This window comes from Macrobrachium rosenbergii, unplaced genomic scaffold (genome assembly GCF_040412425.1).
Source record: "Macrobrachium rosenbergii isolate ZJJX-2024 unplaced genomic scaffold, ASM4041242v1 13865, whole genome shotgun sequence".
Classification (NCBI taxonomy): Eukaryota; Metazoa; Arthropoda; class Malacostraca; order Decapoda; family Palaemonidae; genus Macrobrachium; species Macrobrachium rosenbergii.
In genome coordinates this window covers 680,886-700,933 of record NW_027100716.1, presented here as the reverse complement: position 1 = coordinate 700,933, position 20,048 = coordinate 680,886, and the positions used below count along the sequence as shown (strand labels likewise).

Here is a 20,048-nt window from a genome sequence, read left to right as displayed (position 1 = left end):
AACCCCCTCGTGATCTTGGCCTTTCTCTGCCCCCTTCTTCTTCCAGGTGTCCGTTTTCCGTGCGTTCTCTTGCGTTTTTCCTTCGTTTCCTTGCTACTGTGGAGTATACGATTTTTCTAGATATGCTGCCTTCAAAGCCGTTTCCCGTGTTCCCTGCGCCAACAACACAATGGCAGGGAACAGGGGAAACGACTTTGAAGACAGCATATCTAGAAAAATAAAGGAAGTGAAGTATACGGATCTAAAGGTTGAAAAGTAAGACTGAAGAAAGGAAGAGGGAACGGAGGTAAAGTAAAAGTCTAAAAAGTGGCTGCAAACACCCTTTAAGAAATGCTCACAGTGCACCACGTGAGGTGCACTGACGGCACTACCCCTATTTTGAATTTTTTTTTTTGTGTGTCATTGAGACCAATACCGCTTGAACCAGACTCACAAGACATGTTGCAAAAGGATTCAATAATACTGTATTACAAGCAAGGTAAGGTGGAAAATATATATATATATATATATATATATATATATATATATATATATATATATATATATATACATATATAGATAGATAGATATAGATATATACATACACACACACACACACACACACACATATATATATATATATATATATATATATATATATATATATATATATATTTTGAGAAAAATTATGTATGAAGTACATCTTGGTTCAGATACAATACATAAGGATACACACTCATGTATATATATATATATATATATATATATATATATATATATATATATATATATATATATATATATATATATATATATATATATATATATATATATACATGAGTGTGTATCTTGCATATTGTATCTGAACCAAGATGTACTTCATACATAATTCTTCTCAAAATGAGTAACCCTAATTATCCTATAAAGAAACTCACAAACATAAAAGAATACAAATAAAAATATAATAAATTAAACACACACTCACACAAAACGAAGCCACATCTCATCCGGAAAATCATGACAGGATCTTATCTGTGAATCTCAAGGATATCCGCAGGACAGCACAGTAGCAGCAGCCAATCATAAAAGGCTTCCTTAGCTCCAGCGAAGGTCCAAAGTCTTCCCTGGAATCCTTAGGAATCCTTTGGGAATCCTTCTTGTCTCCTACATACTGGGAAAAGCTCTTGCAACGCTCAAGGAGAAGTTTGACGTCATCACCTGTGACTTTCCAGCAGCAGCAGCAGCAGCAGCAGGAGACGAGCATCAGAGGGCTTACGCCCTTTGGGTAACAGTTGTCGATAATCTAACTTGCTTTTTTTCTCTTTTAATTCGGCAGCCGGGCCAATAACAAACAACCCAGTGCCCCTCCCCTCACCCTCCCAGGCCACCAACGTCAATGGCCCTTTGAGATGAAGTTACGGCTGGGTATACACACTCTTGATTTTTACTAATATTTGCGCTCGATTTAGACGCACCGTCTTTTGTTTTTGATGAGAATTCTGGAAATTGTCGGTGGAAATAACAGTGGAAAGCTATATACTGTATACGTATATTGAAATAAAATAATCATCCTTTATCATTTTAATAAAATCATTTCTAATAGGCCTCATTGGCCCTTATGAGGTTAAGACATATGTGATAAACGCACACCTTTGGTTCTCCCTTGCAAGATTCTCTCTCTCTCTCTCTCTCTCTCTCTCTCTCTCTCTCTCTCTCTCTCTCTCTCTCTGCAGTTTAAACTGAAAATGTACAGCATTTATCACAGTACGATTAATTATTCTTATTGCGCAATATCTTGTGCATTCAGTACCCAACAAATAAACAAAGATATCTTGCAGTACTGAGTAGCCATTAAAGATCCGGTCCACTGATGTCTGAAAATTTTAAAAATCCAGAAATTAAAAGATGTTACAAAATACAAAAATAAATAATAACATTACACAAACCACTACTGAGGGATTCAGAGTCGATGAAACACGATTTTTCGGCAAAACCTTTTTGTCAGGGTTCGATAGTTTTGATATTTATAGAGTAAAATGTGTTCTATTTAGTACCAAAGCTCGATAGTTTTTATAATATATAGAGTAAAATGAAGTGGCCAATGCCGGAACCGAGAAAATCACAGAAAAGGACCTAAAACCATTCGTGACGTAAAGATAACATGACGTCATAAGGCTTCGCCCATCCAACAGGTGGGCAGTAACTTCCAGCAAGTCTCTAAAAGGTGAATGAATATGCTTAGACGGTCTAGGCTTCAACAAATTCGATAATGGCCAGCAGGATATGGAATTATCCCGTGGTTGCAAGACTGCATTTGTGCTACGGCTTGCCAAACATTTATATACAAGTGAGAAGACCCGTGGCAAGATTTACTATAGCGTGATTAGCTAATTATTTCTACGGTGAGTTATTAATAGTTACTTGGCCACCCCAGAAGACAGTGTGGGCAGGAGCTGTTAGACAACCACGGACAATATGGACCACGAGAGCGTGGAAGGAACCAGTCATCATTGACATCGCTATTATAGCGACGATGAGGACGGGGATGATGATGACCTCTTCCTCGAGAGTGACGACGATGAAGACATTTGTAAATGAATTAAGTATAGTGGTAGACGTTTTATTTGCACATCTAAAACATATTTATTAAAACACAATGATAATAACAATATGTTCCTCATTCAAACTGATGATAATATATTTTCCTTTCCATGCATATCAATATAAATCGTGTTACATTTGATTGATGTTAAGTAGGTCAATAACAGCTTGCCCTCAGAATCGCGACTCCTACCATTGCCTTTTATTTGCAGCGAGAATACGAGTGCTGTTTAGGCTGCTGTAAGATATAAATAAAAAAAGAAAAACAAAGAAAAATAGCAATGGGTTGCATTAACAAAAATAAAACAATGGCTTTGACCTTTACACCTCTAACAATTGAGAGAAATGAGGCATCACTGCTTTTCATTTGAACTCAACTTCTAGTAACTGCTCCTGACTTGCTGCGAATAGAAGGCTATAGTGTCGAAACCTGAGGTAAAACAAAACGGATGGTCTTTTTGTATTCCCGCCCTGAATTATTTGAATTATTTGCAAAGTAGAAACAATACGAATATCAAGAAAATCGAAGAATTCTAAGCTAACAACTTTGTCCTAACAGCTGCTGTGGCAGTTGCAATGAAACCTCCACGAAATAATAATAATAATAATAATAATAATAATAATAATAATAATAATATAATAATAATAATAATAATAATAATAATAATAATAATAATAAACTTATTGAGAATGATAATGCAATCAAGTTGACGATGAAAAATCCTGCTCACAATCATTGATATCGCTGAAGCCTAGGATGGCTACTAATATTAATTAGTGAACATGTCATCGGCAAGAGGGCAGAGCCACAGTGAAGAGACGTTTTCCCCAAATGTAAACTTCTCTTTACTGTAGGTGGAGCCTCGTGACGTCATAGGTGAAGGTCACTATTGTGTTGAAAACCCTTACCTGCGATTCTGATGGCTCTGGCATAGGAAACACACTTTTACTCTCATAAGTACCAGAACTATTGAACTGAAGTACCAAATAATACTAGCAAAAATTAGGTACGGTTATAAAATATACACTTGCCAACTTTCACCTTTATTTGATAAAACGGTGTTGCTGAAAAACCGTGTTTCATCGTCTCTGAATCCCTTAGTAGTACTGCATAAAGTGAGGCAAAAGTAAGAGAGGGTGGTTTGGAAATTCCCAGTCCTGTACTAGGGACATTATATGGCGTCCTAAAGCTCGAACAAAAGTGCTCACTCTGCAGGCTTCTGTTGGGGCCAGTGGTGAGAGAAACTGGCCTCGTGCTCAACGACGACAACTCTCAATGTGGGGTTTATTATCCATAGACTATTACTGTTACAGACCGAAAATAATACATGGATGCGCATTATATTTCATCATACAGCAATTACAACTAAATACGTGACGGGTTGAAAATTTTGGGTGATGCAAATTCCTAATGATTTCGAAGATGAAAATTGAATAGTAAAATGAATATATAAATAACATGAATAAAGTGTAAAAAGTAAAATGGATATATAAATAAATGACATAAAGTAAACAGACTCCACTAGCCATTTTATTCCTTTTCAGATGCCAGTTCATGGGTTTGGATTGACAGATCAACTGCCTTGTCAACTGAGGCGATTAACAGGCTGCTTCTTCATCCAGGAGTCAGTCGGATCAGTCAGTGTGACAGGAAGTGTGAAGCCAAGGTTGCGATGAAAAGAGTCAAACAGGGTTTCCTTCCCCTTATCCCATACATATCCCATACATATCAGATGTTTATCTCATACATATCACAAGCAGGTTGGAAACAAGTCAACAACTGTAAGTGGAGAAAGAATCGTTGGCAAATTCAGGATACTCAGGAATGCCACCAATAAGTCCCTGACTTTCATTTAACTTGTTTGTGATATGTATGAGAGAAGTTTCCAGCGTGTGTTTATAACATGTTTTACTGCAGTAAGGACGTACCCTCAGGAATCTACTAGGCTCAGGACTATAACAAATACTGCACATTTCTCCATAATAGAGTATGGATTTCAGTAACTGTACAAGTCGTATAATAAATAATAATAATAGAGGTTAGAGAAATGTTGACAACAGCGGTTACAAATATCTACGGTACAACAGAAAAAAATAAAAAGGTGGCAATTTTCATTATTATCAATGAATATATGTTTCAGGGACCAAAACAGATTTTGCCCTTTCTTAACTTTATTCTAGCTTTTTATTTCATATATATATATATATATATATATATATATATATATATATATATATATATATATATATATATATATATATGTACATATATATATATATATATATATATATATATATATATATATATATATATATATATATATATATATATATATATATATATATATATATATATATATATATATATATATATATATATATATATATATATGTATATATATATGTACACATTCAGTAAGCTACAAACGTCCTTTAATATCCAATTGGCTCTACCTCGGAAATAATATATTTTCATATATGTTACCGAAGGAATTTTTAGTTGATAATAAGTTCGTCGTCCCATGGGCTCGAACCAGCGAAGGACAAGAAGTCAGGACTACAGTGGACGCTTAACCCAACTAAAAAATTCCCCTTCCGCAACATATATGAAAATATGTTATTTCAAGGTAGAGCGAATTGATATTAAACGACATTTGAAGCACTGATTGTATAAATATATATATATATATGTAATGACCCGAGTGGGCCGTTATGCAGGTTCTTTAATATACTCAGGACGGGGCTGTCATGACTGACGGCAGATGCAACAAACAAAGGAGGGGAAAACAACAAAAACAATAAAATGAGCTTAAAATTAATTTATTTACAATATTTACAAGTGAGTCAGGTCTGGTAAAAAGATAAAAACCATAAATATAAAAATAAGCCAAAAGGCAGCACTAAACAAAATCAAGTTAAAATAAACAAAAAAGTAGCTTTAAGAAAAAAAAAGGCAAAAATAAACAACAGCAGGCAGAAAAAAAAACCCAAACAAACGTCCTCCATCGGGGCACCAAGACAGCCCTCAGCTGTACAACAGGGACAAAAACCCACCAACCACAAAACCCCGATGGAGACGTCAGGACAGCCTCACGCTGTCATCAAAGATGAGCAGCTCGTGGTCACACGACTACTCATGGTCGCACTCCACCTCTACGACGTGCTCCACTTCGTAGGCGTGCTCCAATTTGCTGCTCAAAAACTCGACCAACGTCGAGACAGCCCTCAGCTGTACAACAGGGACAAAAACCCACCAACCACAAAACCCGATGGAGACGTCAGGACAGCCTCACGCTGTCATCAAAGATGAGCAGCTCGTGGTCACACGACGACTACTCATGGTCGCACTCCACCTCTACGACGTGCTCCACTTCGTAGGCGTGCTCCAATTTGCTGCTCAAAAACTCGACCAATGTCGACTCCAAAAAAACTGCCTGCTGCTGCTGCCACTGCCGCTACTTTCGCTGCCCTACCAGACCCGACTGGCGAAAGAAAAACGGCAGCTCACCGACGAGAACATCAAAACAAAAAAAACTTGAAGGTAAGGAGGCAGCAATCCACAAAAGGGAACGAGCGGGGAACCAGCAGTTCCCGCAAAACCATCACTTAACGTGACAATATATATATATATATATATATATATATATATATATATATATATATATATATATATATATATATATATATATGTATAAATATACTGTATATATATAAATATATATATATATATATATATATATATATATATATATATATATATATATATATATATATATATATGTGTATATATATATATATATATATATATATATATATATATAGAGAGAGAGAGAGAGAGAGAGAGAGAGAGAGAGAGAGAGAACAAATAGGACGACGAAAAGGAGGTGATACATATTCAGCTTTATTTACAGCCAACGTTTCAAAGCATGGCTTCATCATCAGGGCTAAAATACAAAAATAACAACAATTAAAATCAATACAAAGGACTCAGTAAAATCATTAACGTTAAAATATAGATACTAAAACCGAAACTTAAAAGTTAAAACCAACCTAACGCCTCAAAGAAGAAAACTGAGTGACCAAGAAGGGCACCAAAAGGACGAAGAGAACTCTTAAGCAATAAACAGAGGGCAGAAGAAGACTGACTATTCAAAGATGGAACCAGTTGTTTGATGGTTAACGACTCGAGGATATGGAAGAAGTTTCATCAGCAGCTTGCTCTAGATTTCAAAATCGTCATAGCAAATATAAGCTTTGCATTGTTTAGAATGTTCCCTTATGTTAGAAAACTCCTTCTTACTCAATGTACACCTGTTCTATGGCTAATGCCACGATGAGAGTCAACTCGCACTTTCAGCATTCTTTTGGTGGATCCGACGTAAGTCCCCGAGATTACATCTCGGGCAAGTATATATAGACCACCAAAGAACGCATAAGGTTGGGAACAGTGTCTTAAAATCTAAAAAGAGAGCCAATTGTTCTTGGATTACTTAGAACAGGTTTGGGATTGATACAGTAAAAGTATTTCTTTAAAATCTGCCTCAGCGTAGTTAAAAATTTTTCATCGTTCGTAAAAGGCAAGGAAACATAAAAATCAAGTTTAGGTACTGTAGGTACAGGAATTTTTGGTTGAAATTTATTATTCAAGAATTTTTTGAGATATTTCTCAAATAAAAGTTTAGGGTAGCAGTTATTCTGAAAGTATTTTCTAAGGAACTCAACCTCATTATGAAAAGAGAGCCAGTCTGAGAGAGAAAAGGCTCTGTGCAGTAACGTTAAAATACTATTAAGCTTAAAACTGTAAAAACATGAACTATAAAAATTTGAACCAAGACCAGTATACGTTTGTTTCCGGAAGACAGAAGTGGAGAAGTGCTGGTTGGATCTGGCTTACCGAAAGTGCACAAGGAAGGAATTCCACTAAGGCCTATTTTGGCCTCTTATAATACTCCTAGTTATAAGTTAGCAAAATTTTTGGTTCCACTATTACAACCATTTCCAGAAAATGATCATACACTTACTAACTCCACTTTGTTTTCCAAAGAGATTGTTACTCAGAACCTCGATCTGTATATGGTAAGTCTTGATGTTGTCTCGCTTTTCACTAATGTACCGTTGCAGGCAACGATACAAATTATCTTAGATAAGATTTTTATAGAACCAGGTTTTATCTATCAAGGGTTTGATAGAGACGATTTTGAAAAACTTTTAAATTTGGCTGTGCTGGACACAGATTTTTTATTCAATGGAAAGCATTATAAGCAGGTCGACGGTGTTGCTATGGGATCTCCGTTGGGTCCAGTTCTGGCAAATGTTTTTATGTGTCATTTGGAGGAAATGCTTTTTAGCCACTGTTCATCCTCATTTCGCCCTTTATATTATAAACGGTATGTTGATGATACTTTTCTACTTTTTAAAAGTAAATGGGCTGCTGAACAGTTTTTAGAATTCGCTAACAATCTCCATCCTAGTATTACATTTACCATAGAACATGAAAACAATGAGTGCCTTCCTTTCCTTGATGTGTTAATTACCAGATCCAACCAGCACTTCTCCACTTCTGTCTTCCGGAAACAAACGTATACTGGTCTTGGTTCAAATTTTTATAGTTCATGTTTTTACAGTTTTAAGCTTAATAGTATTTTAACGTTACTGCACAGAGCCTTTTCTCTCTCCTCAGACTGGCTCTCTTTTCATAATGAGGTTGGGTTCCTTAGAAAATACTTTCAGAATAACTGCTACCCTAAACTTTTATTTGAGAAATATCTCAAAAAATTCTTGAATAATAAATTTCAACCAAAAATTCCTGTACCTACAGTACCTAAACTTGATTTTTATGTTTCCTTGCCTTTTACGAACGATGAAAAATTTTTAACTACGCTGAGGCAGATTTTAAAGAAATACTTTTACTGTATCAATCCCAAACCTGTTCTAAGTAATCCAAGAACAATTGGCTCTCTTTTTAGATTTTAAGACACTGTTCCCAACCTTATGCGTTCTTTGGTGGTCTATAAGTATACTTGCCCGAGATGTAATCTCAGGACTTACGTCGGATCCACCAAAAGAATGCTGAAAGTGCGAGTTGACTCTCATCGTGGCGTTAGCCATAGAACAGGGTGTACATTGAGTAAGAAGGAGTTTTCTAACATAAGGGAACATTCTAAACAATGCAAAGCTTATATTTGCTATGACGATTTTGAAATCCTAGAGCAAGCTGCTGATGAAACTTCTCTCCATATCCTCGAGTCGTTAACCATCAAACAACTGGTTCCATCTTTGAATAGTCAGTCTTCTTCTGCCCCTCTGTTTATTGCTTAAGAGTTCTCTTCGTCCTTTTGGTGCCCTTCTTGGTCACTCAGTTTTCTTCTCTTGAGGCGTTAGGTTGGTTTTAACTTTTATGTTTCGGTTTTAATATCTATATTTTATCGTTAATGATTTTACTGAGTCCTTTGTATTGATTTTAATTGTTGTTATTTTTGTATTTTAGCCCTGATGATGAAGCCTTGCTTTGAAACGTTGGCTGTAAATAAAGCTGAATATGTATCACCTCCTTTTCTTCGTCCTATTTGTTCTCATGTATCCGTCTTGCTATATATATATATATATATATATATATATATATATATATATATATATATATATATATATATATATATATATATATATATATATATATATATATATATATATATATATATATATATATATATATATATATATATATATATATATATATATATACACGTATATACATATATACACTATATATATATATATGTATATATATATTTTTACAAATATTACTGCTGTTCGCCCTCGTAACTTTTGATTGTAAAAATATCAGCCTGACTGAGACCGGGAAAAGACGTTGTCTAGATTAGAAGCGTCTTCAGTTCAAACTTTAACGTCCGTTGAAAAGGATAGGTAGCATTCAGCCATTTTTCCCCAATAGGAAAATTCCCATATCAGCCTTAAAAATAGGTGGCCCTAAGGTCCTTTTTTCCTTCCTACCTGTCTCTCTTGGCGAATGTTTTTAACAGAACGTGAGACGCCTAGGGCATGGCTGTAGGCCTGTTTTTGACCTAGGCCGGTCAGGGAACTTCAGAGAGACTGGAGCATTGAAGAGACCACACGTCCGACGGGGCCTCTTCTCCTTTCTTTGTCTATTATTCTATTAGTGAAGTGAAGAAGCAATTGCGAAGACTCCTCTCGGCGGTGGTTGGTGCGCACAACGCAAGCGTTCGTCCTAAGGTAAAGTCGCTTTTTGTTCAAAACTTCGCCCATTCTTTTATCTTTTTCTGTATTTAGCATTTCCTTTGTTTCCTCCTTCATCCCCCACTTACTGTATATGTGTTTACGAAGTCTAGATTAAGCCAAATTATTATATTGTTAGCTTCAACCCCGTTATTCCAGTAAAATACCTAGGTTAGGGTAAGCAACACAGTTTTGAGTCTCGATGCTTTTGTATGCCTCGCGTTCGATGTTGGGAAGAACCGTTGCGTTTGAAATCTAAAATTCATCTCAAAAATTCTTGTTAAGGTTAATTACCCTTAACTGGCGACCTTTGGCTAATTAACGACTGTCTTTGAGGTTAACTTTTGGCTTCAAGTGGCAGATTACGTGTATTCTTGGTCTGCAGGGCCGTAAAAATTACGTAAATTGAATAATACATGATCAGCCAAGACACACACGTAACAGTGGTGACCTTGCGTAGAATCTAAAGTAAATTTTAGAGAAAGAATCTGGAGAAAAGGAAATTAAAATTACATTAATTCCAAAGATAAAAGTCAGATATTGAATTCCATTTCACTTTTCCAAACAAAGAACCAGGCATAATAATAAGCAGTAAAGAGAATAATTATAATAACAGGTAGTGAGAATTAGCCGTAGGTAGGAAGGGTGCGTCGAGAGCAGAGCGAATCACAATTTGTGTCGTTTAAGAAAGGGCATTTTACCGTGTTCGGCGTTCGAGAAGTCGTTCAGTAACGAATCCTAAGGCCGAGAAAAGCGGAGCCCATTTCATATACACAAAGTAATGTAGTAATCGCGTCGGCAATTCCGATCGTTATTGTTCATATAGCGGGAATCAGGTAAAACCGTGTCAGTAAAATAGCAAACGAACGGAAATAGTAATTTTACAATAAAATGTACCGTGCAGCAACGTAAATTCACGCTGGTAGGCCAGCAGTTTTTTCATTCTTTTGTTTAATGTCCTGGTGAGAAGAACGATAACAAAAGACACAAAGTTGTTTGGTAATTTAGTTTTCCATCCGTAACGTAAAACGCTATGCATGATTGGTATATTTAAAGTAAAATCTGGATACCTGCATTTGTTTCGTTGTTGTTTGAATTTGTGCTAGAAAGAAAATACCCGCCGCGTGGTTGTTTTGAAATTGTTTAAACTAGGGTAACCACCATTTGATGTTGTCGCACCGCCCAAGGTTTTGAAATTTAGGCCTAACGGGACCTGGCCGCCATTTGAAGACCCGTGTTATTGTCATCCGCTGTTGTGACCAGACTTGTAAAGTCACCAATTCGGCGCCAGGATAGTGTTTCGGCGGCGCCATTAATTAAGTCTCCGCTGAGCTTGTTTTCTTTGGTGACTTCCCGTTTTCTTCAAGCTCAATTAGTCACGCCTAAAACGTGCCAGGTCACGCATTTTAATCATTTTTACTTTATGGTATTTATACGAATGTCACACATCGTGTATCACATGTTTCTTCATTCACAGGCATCAAGACTGTATCTATATTGTAACTCTGTATATTTCGTATTGTAATTCGTACTTGTTCACTGCATATTATTGTTTATTGTTTCGACCTCAGGTCACAGTCAATTCCATTGTCTCTCACGGCCCGGCGTCAGTCGGCCGCAATATAAGCCGCCTGGATCTGTAATAAAGCAGCAGTAACCTTTACCTGCTCGTTTCTTTGACACCTTACAGTGGTGACCCCCGGAGTATCCCGGAGCCATTAGCGGACTCACACGGCGACTCAGTCTTGGCTCCAGGATTTCTCCAAAAACGCTCTTAGCGGCCTAAACACGGCGCTGTAACCAGCGTTTGAGCGTGCTGACTCTCGTCGGCATGCCCCACCAGCGTCACTAGCGGAACCACACGCGCACGTAAAGTGCGTGCAATTGACGTTATCGAGTATCCCACTCCAGTAAGGGGTCAAAGGAGCGAGCATGGACGCGGATAGATCCTCCTTCATGCAGTTAAACGCGGACCCGCGGACTCCGAGGTTTACCTACCTCCCATCACAGCGCCGCCCCCCGCATCGAGGCCCTCCCGCAACTCCACACCAGCGCCCGAACACACGACGGCCGGGCAACACAATCGCGGGCCGCCCCTCACCCTAAAGCTGCCGCCGTTTACGCAGGGGAACCCATCGAGGTGGCTGCGCAGGGTGGAGAGCCACTTCAGAATCGCGGACCTCACGGACGAAATCCTACAGGCCGACACAGTGCTCAACGCCCTTCCGGAGGACGTGTACAACAAACTCATCTCGCGGGTACCAAAAACACTCACCCTCACATACAGCACCACGAAAAAGTTCCTCCTCGAAGCTTGCTCCTGCCCATCGCCGAGCGGGCCGCCCGTGGTTATCGACCTTGCCAATAATCCACGCCACGACCTCAATCCAAGAGACGCTTGGGGCATGGTCGTAGATCTCCTGTCAACACCAGTCTTGGGTGGCACGAACAAGCGGCAGGAGATAAGCGTCACGGGAAATTTTCTTCGCCAACTCCTCCCGGAAGTACGCAACCAGATCGCTCACCCCTACACCATGCCTGTCGAGGACCTCATAGAGGCGGCACAACACCTCACAGACTCCGTCAAGGCTTCACAGCGGCTAAAACCGGCCACTCAGCCGGTCAGCTTGGCCCAGCCTGAAGAGGGGATGAGCAGCCCGTCAACGCCATCGCCAACAGACGCCCACCGAACCACAGTAGACGGTGGTCCCGGGCTTCTGTCGCTATCACAAGTGGTTCGGAAAGGACGCCCGAAACTGCCTGCCGCCCTGCTCGTTCAACCGTTCAAAACGGGGGGTGGCGGGCCAGCAGGACAGGCCGCCATGGCAGCCGAAGAACCCAGGGCCTCAAAAACAGTAGGTTTCTACGTCCGCGACACCGTCTCCGGCAGGATGATGCTGGTCGACACAGGAGCCTTTAAGTCGGTCTTCCCAGCATCCAGAGAGGACCGCAACCAGACACCAGACCGGCCGCCTTCCTGACGGCCGCCAACGGAACCCCATCTCTCCTACGGCACCAGGCTCCTGTCGATCTCCATCCTGGCCAGAGTTACTCCTGGGACTTCATCGTCGCGGACGTAGGAACCCCACTCCTGGGGGCCGATTTTCTGGCGCACTTCGGCCTGCTAGTCGGCGTGGGCGCAAGCGCCTCCTCGATACCGACTCCTGCCGGTCTCTCCCGTTAACGGCGGGACCCAGACCCACCATCAGCGCCGTCGCCCCCACCAGCACGCACACCTTCTGTCGGAGTTCCCTGAGGTGTTTAAGCCCGAGCTTCGCCAAGTCCCGGGGCCCCAGCCAAGCACGGCATATACCACCATATAGTGACTAAAGGGCCCCGACACATTAAGTTCCGCAGGCTTCCCCCTCAGCGCCTTCAGGAGGCGGAAAAAAGCATCGGCGGAGATGGAATGGATGGGCATCTGCAGGAAAGCCTCCAGTCCATGGGCCTCCCCCTCCACATGGTGCAGAAACCGGACGGCTCCTGGAGACCCTGCGGTGACTACAGATGGCTCAACATTGCAACGGAGCCCGACCACTACCCTCTGCCCAATATGCAAGACCTCACGGCCTCCCTTTCACGGGGCCAAAATATTCACTAAATTGGACCTTCTTAAATCTTATTTTCAGGTACCTGTTGCGCCAGAGGACATACCAAAGACAGCCATCATCACGCCCTTCGGGTCCTATGTGTTCGCCTTCTCCACCTTCGGGCTGAGGAACGCCGGGGCCACCTTCCAGCGGCTCATGGACAGCATCCTGGGGGACCTAAAATTCTGCGTCTGCTACGTCGACGACATTCTCATATTTTCCAGGTCTCACAGCGAACACCAGAGGCACATCAAAGCAGTCCTCCAGCGCCTCCAAGAAAACGGCCTCGTCGTCCGTTTTGACAAGTGTACCTTGCGCCCAGAAAGCAGAGTTCCTGGGTCACGAGGTATCTCCGACAGGCGTCCGCCCTCTTACATCGAAAGTGGCAGCCGTAGCCAAGTTCCCGACACCCACCTCCATCAAGGCCGTCCAGGAGTTCCTTGGGATGGTAAACTTCTACAGGCGCTTCATCCCCGGGATCGCGCACACCACGGCCCCCCTGACGGAAGTCCTAAAAGGTCAACCGAAGTCCCTGTCTTGGGGACCCAGCCAGCAGCAGGCCTTTTCCCTGACGAAGGCCGCCCTCACCAAGGCAACCGCCTTGGCACACCAGGATCCCAAGGCTCCCCTCCAGCTGACGACAGACGCCAGTAACGTTGCCGCGGTGCTGTTCTGGAGCAAATCATCAACGGCGCCCCCAGCCCATCGCCTTCTTCAGCAAGAAGTTCAATCCCCGCAGAGTCCCGATACAGCACCTTCGACAGGGAACTCTGCGCGAAAAACCGCGCCAGTTCGGCACTTCAAGTTCCTCCTGGAGGACGCCTTCACAATCTTCACAGACCACCAGCCACTGGTTCACGCTTTCACGAAGCAAGGGGACGATGGTCTTCCAGACAGCAGCGCCACCTCTCAGCCATAGCCGAATTTACCTGTTCCGTCAGGTACCTCCCCGGCAAGAAAAATCCGTAGCAGACGCCCTCTCCAGAGTCGAGTTGAACGCAGTGCAGCTTGGTGTAGATTACCAGGACCTTGCCAGAGAACAGGCCGCTGACCCAGAAACCCCAGCATACCGCACCGCCATCACATCCCTCAAGTGGCGGACGTGACCCTCGCCCCGGAGGCCCCAGCCTGCTCTGTGACATCAGCACAGGCCAGCCCGCCCTTTGGTTCCAGCCTCACGCCGCCGCCAGGTATTCGACATCATCCACGGCCTCTCACACCTCTCCGGCAGGACCACGCCAAACTGCTTTCAAAAAGTTCGTCTGGCACGGGGTGCAAAAAGGACGCCACAGCCTGGGCAAAACAGTGCCTGCAGTGCCAGACCAGTAAAGTGGGTCGTCACACGCAGTCGGGGTAGGCGAAGTTCCCACAGCCAGGGCGCCGCTTCGCCACATCCACATCGACGTCGCCGGGCCCCTTCCCCATCAGGCGGATCCAGATACCTCCTCACGGTGGTAGACCGTTCGACGAGGTGGCCCGGCCACGCCCATGCAAGAAGCCACCGCCAGCGCGTGCGCCGAGGCCCTGCTCTCCAGTTGGGTTAGCCGCCGGCGCCCCGGACCACATCACAACCGACAGGGGCCCCGCTTTCTCTCCGAGCTGTGGTCTGCCCTGGCTCAACTGCTGGGAACCACGCACCACCACCACCACAGCGTACAACCCAGCGGCCAACGGCCTGGTTGAACGGTTCCACAGGTCATTAAAGTCATCCTCATGGCCCGCTGCACCGCCGAGGACTGGAAACATCAGCTGCCGTGGGTCCTCCTCGGGTTGAGGACCGCCCCAGAGCCGACGGCATCCCATCCGCAGCTGAACAAACCTATGGGGAACCCCTCGTGGTGCGGGAGAGCTCGTGACGGATGATCGCCACTCCCCATCTCTGCAGAGGCTCCGCGACGTGGCGGCAAGTTTCGTTTTGCAGGCGCTCATACATCGACAGAGCAACCACCTTTACATTAATTGCCGCCACAGCTGTCATCCGCCACCCACGTCTTCGTCAGAGTCGGCGCCGTCCGTCCACCACTAACTAAGCCCTACAGGGGACCCTTCCGCGTGCTGGAGCGGAACAGCAAGGCGTTCGGCTGGCACTTCCAGGCAGGAACGACTGGGTTTCCATAGACCGGCTAAAGCCCGCCTTCCTGTCGGAGAGTCCCGGCAGCGTCGCAGCACCCCTTCCGCCCAAACGCACTCCAGCACGCCCTCACCACCGCAGCGCGCCGCCCCAGGAAGGGACCGCCCAAACAGCAGCCTCACAGGCGGGAGGCCCTCAGTTATCCTCAAGGAGCAGCGGCAACCTTCAGCGTCCCACCAGGTACAGGGATTAATCAGACGCGTCCCTCGTCTTGGGAGTATTTGTAAAGTCACCAATTCGGCGCCAGGATAGTGTTTGGCGGCGCCATTAATTAAGTCTCCGCTGAGCTTGTTTTCTTTGGTGACTTCCCGTTTTCTTCAAGCTCAATTAGTCACGCCTAAAACGTGCCAGGTCACGCATTTTAATCATTTTTACTTTATGGTATTTATACGAATGTCAACATTGTGTATCACATGTTTCTTCATTCACAGGCATCAAGACTGTATCTATATTGTAACTCTGTATATTTGTATTGTAATTCGTACTCGTTCACTGCATATTATTGTTTATTGTTTCGACCTCAGGTCACAGTCAATTCCATTGTCTCTCACGGCCAAGCGTCAGTTGGCCGCAATATAAGCCGCCTGGATCTGTAATAAAGCAGCAGTAACCTTTACCTGCTCGTTTCTTTGACACCTTACAGACTCTGCCCCGCCACTCTTGGGTCATTTTTTTTTTTTCTTTTCGTAGTAGACCCACCGCGCAATATCTTAGCTAGACAGACTTGATAGACAAAACCAAAAGATAATTTAGGCAGGAAAGATAGGCCTTAGTTAGGAGTAATAACAAGTTCCTATACAAATACATGCTGTAAAAATCATATAAAAGAATTTGAAATTTGTACGATAAACTTTTTGTGACGTCGGCTCCCAGGAAAATTAAGATAATAGAGCAATCCCTAAGGAAGCCAAGACGACGCATATATCTATCTGATTTTATTAAGATCCATGCCATTGTGCATTTATAAGATCTTTGTTTACATGTTCTCAACCAGCAAGAAATTAGCTGATTGAAAATCTCTCTCTCTCTCTCTCTCTCTCTCTCTCTCTCTCTCTCTCTCTCTCTCATTCATTCAAGTAAGCATTCCTAACCTAAGTGTACGTGACCCTCTTCAAAGAAAGAACGGCCGACACTAGGCTAATTAATTCGAATACAATAAACCAAATAAAAGAAACACCTCTGTCCCACAATAGATGAGGACAAGTTAAGAGTAATTACAATACAGTGATAAACTGTCGGTAACGCAGTGAGGCCTGCTATCCAGACCGAAGCAAACAGTAGTTTTTCACCCTCTGAAAGAAGAAGGGGTTAGCACTGGGTACTGGGACCAGCCACTCACGAGGATCTTTAAAAAAAAAAAAAAAAAAAAAAACCCAAATTCACTTTATTCCACAGTGCCAATAATTTGCTGCACTGTCATCACTCGAATAGCTTACTTCTCTCTCTCTCTCTCTCTCTTTTACCTTCCCTTTCTCTCTCATTCGATTGTTACACTCTGCAGGGGGTGTAGAGTGCCTTTCCTCCCATATAGCCTAGTTGGACTCTAGTAGAGGGTCCCTAGGAACATACTGGCACCATAAGTGCCATTAAGCAAGCATCTAGGAAAATAAATAAACGAAAACAAAAGGGAACACAGAAGAGAAAGTTCTTCTGGAACCTAACCTGCATCAGTGCCTAGGGATACTGAGTGCCACCAGTGTGACCTGTACACGGCACACCCAAACTACAGTGCCACCTTTTGAAAGGGTGCCACGTCATTGAAGAGACACTTCCTCGCTGCCCAAGTACGCCCGTCGACCCGGTTAGACGCCCTTCCCCACCAGAACCATGGCAGCAGAGCATTATAAAACCTTCCTGGGGCTGGGGACGGCGGCAGGTCTCACCGGCTCGGAACTTACCACCTGGGTTAAGGAGCAAGTGGACGACTTGGCCAAGCGGGAGAAGGAAGAAAGACTCGAGCAGAGGAAGTATGAAGCCGAGCAGAGGATGTATGAAGCCGAGCAAAGGCAATTAGAAGAGGAAAGAGAAGAAAGAAGAAGACAGCATGAGTTAGCCTGCAAGGAAAGTGAGTTAGCCCTAAAGGAGAAAGAGCTCGAGCTGGAAAGAGCAAAAATGGAGAATGCCGAAGCTATGGCTAGCCATCAAGCCTCAGTCCTACACCTGCTGCATCAAACGCTCCAATTTCGAGCATCAATTCCCTAGTCCCCAAGTGGACTGAGGACGAGCCAGAAGCATGGCTGGAGGAGATCGAGGCTCTTTTCGATAACTACAGCACCACGGAGACGGAGAGAGCCTTAATACTAGCCAAGCATATGGAGGAAAAGCCAAGGCAGCGCTTTGCTCACTGGAGAAGAGTCAGAGAGGCAACATGGCGGAAGTTCTTAGAGTCATTACAAAGGCCTACGAGATAACCGCAGAAAAATGGAGACAACGGTTCTGAGGTCTTGCCAAGGAAGTCGGCTGGTCTTGGACGGAATGGGCATGTCACAAAACCCAGTCCGGTACGCACTGGTTCGACTCCTTGGCCTGCACGACGTTTGAGGATCTTTTCAATCGGACCATGCTAGAAGACCTTTTCCAATGTGTGCCTGGGCCCCTTGCTGTATATCTTAACGATAAACAGCCCTCCACACTTATGGAAGCTTGTCGCATGGCTGATTCGTGGAAACCTTCAATCAGTCGCATAGCACCTCTCAGAAGCGAATCGTTCCCCAGGCCTACCTCTCGAACTCCACTCGCCGAAGAATGGACTGCCGAGCAAGCCCTTGTGCACCTATTGCAAGAAGGGGGCCACGCTGAAGCTGAGTGCGGTACAAACTCGGCACTAATAAGCAGCCTAACCCTACCAGCCAGAACTCCGCTCCTGATTCATCCGCTCAGCCCTCTCCTCCAACAGTTACTGCAGGCCACGAGCCCATCCAAAAGGCCCGTGCAAATCCTGTGGGGCTGCTAGCCACTACAATGCTGGATCTCCGGCCTGTCCACATCATGTCCCCACCACCAAATTTGTCAACCTAATCAGCACTTCATTTTCTGCTGCTGGTCCGCACCGGATCCTTTACCGAGAGACTGAAACCCAGTTCATCTTGGTGGCCCCTCTTCAGAGCACTAGCCTGCCAGTGACCCTTCCGGTCACAGTAGACACTGCGGCAGACATTAGCCTGATCACTAGGGCCCAAGTGCCAGCCGGTGCCATGGTTGACGAAGAAACCTGGTGGGAAATGAAGTGGATGAGAGGCCACACCATTACCGTTCCTACTGTCCAACTCCAGGTTATGACACCTTGGGGTACGATACCCCACCGCCTCGGGGTGGTAGGTGGAATTCGGCCCGGAGTGGCTTTCTTGTTGGGTCGGGATCTTCTCTGCGGAAGCCCGTTACCAACGCCACACCGCAGCCACGTTACCTCCTCCACGGAGGCCCCATCTAACACTCTCAATAATGACAAACCTCCACCTTCCGCCCACCAAAGTGGTCCGCGGAAGGGCGCAACAAACTATTTCAGGCCTAGCCCTCTCCAATCGCGAAGGGCTGGCCCACCAAGAGGTCCTCCCCCTCCGCGAAGAGAGATTCAGGAGCAGTACCGCTGCAGGACGTGCAAGCGGGCAGATCACTCCACAAATTGGGAGGGCTGCCCAACCAAGCAATGCCCAGCGGACTCCACCGAACAAAACTCACTGAGAGGCTACGATCTCCTGCTGGGGCAGGAATCTCTGCCGCAGCCAAACACAAGTCGTCCGCGGTATTGCACCTCCGGACCCCTCGTCAGGAATGCCTGACCTCAACTGCTGCCAGTGCCACTTGCGAGCACTGAGCAGTGCCAGACTCCGTCCGTCCCGGACGTTGAGCTACCAATGGAAAAGGCCCCTATGCCGGGTCTAAATCATGAGGCGAATTCTCCTCCGGGAGATTTAGGATTCCCCATGCAGTTGATCATCGCGACTGGAGAGCCTCCAGCACCCGAAACTTCTTCTTTGCAAAATTTGACTCAGGGGATGAACCCTGGAGGATCGAAATGGTACCCCTTCCTTGGAAGACCAGGAACTGGCATCCTCGGACGCAGAAGTCGAGATCGCTCTTGCTCCGGTTGTCGCAGCAGCCGGAGTAGGGAGTCCTCCCGCAGCTTTGCAGTTGCCCCTGACTTCGCGCCCGCTAGCCCTTCTGGCCTGTCCCCGGAGTCGGTGCTCTCATCCCTCCTAGGCCAGCTACTGATAGGCCTTGGAGGAACCCGAAGAAGAAGAAGAAGGGGCGGAAGAGAGCCCAGTAGTTGCCGAGCTATAAGCTCATCCTGGCACTAGTGCCCTCTCGGCACAGTGCCCTAACATCTAAGACTGATCCTGGCCCCTTGCCCAGAGGAGGTAGCCAGTGTGATCTCTTCCTTTTACTGTACATAGCCTAGGCCACCTTAAAAGTACGGTACATCAATTTAGTAACCTTGTTCTTTCCTCTTACCACCGAGCTGCAGTAATCACGTAAGTAGCCTAACTAATTTC

General features: G+C 44.3%; 1 long non-coding RNA gene across 1 annotated transcript in view; it reads left to right on the top strand.

The window, feature by feature from the left end:
• The first annotated feature begins 5,272 nt into the window (after positions 1-5,272).
• The window catches only part of LOC136837820 (uncharacterized), an 89,437-nt gene continuing 74,661 nt past the window's right edge, over positions 5,273-20,048 (top strand). Inside the window, exon 1 of the long non-coding RNA XR_010852788.1 lies at positions 5,273-5,428. This is a non-coding gene — a long non-coding RNA (uncharacterized lncRNA). The remainder of the gene's footprint in view (positions 5,429-20,048) is intronic.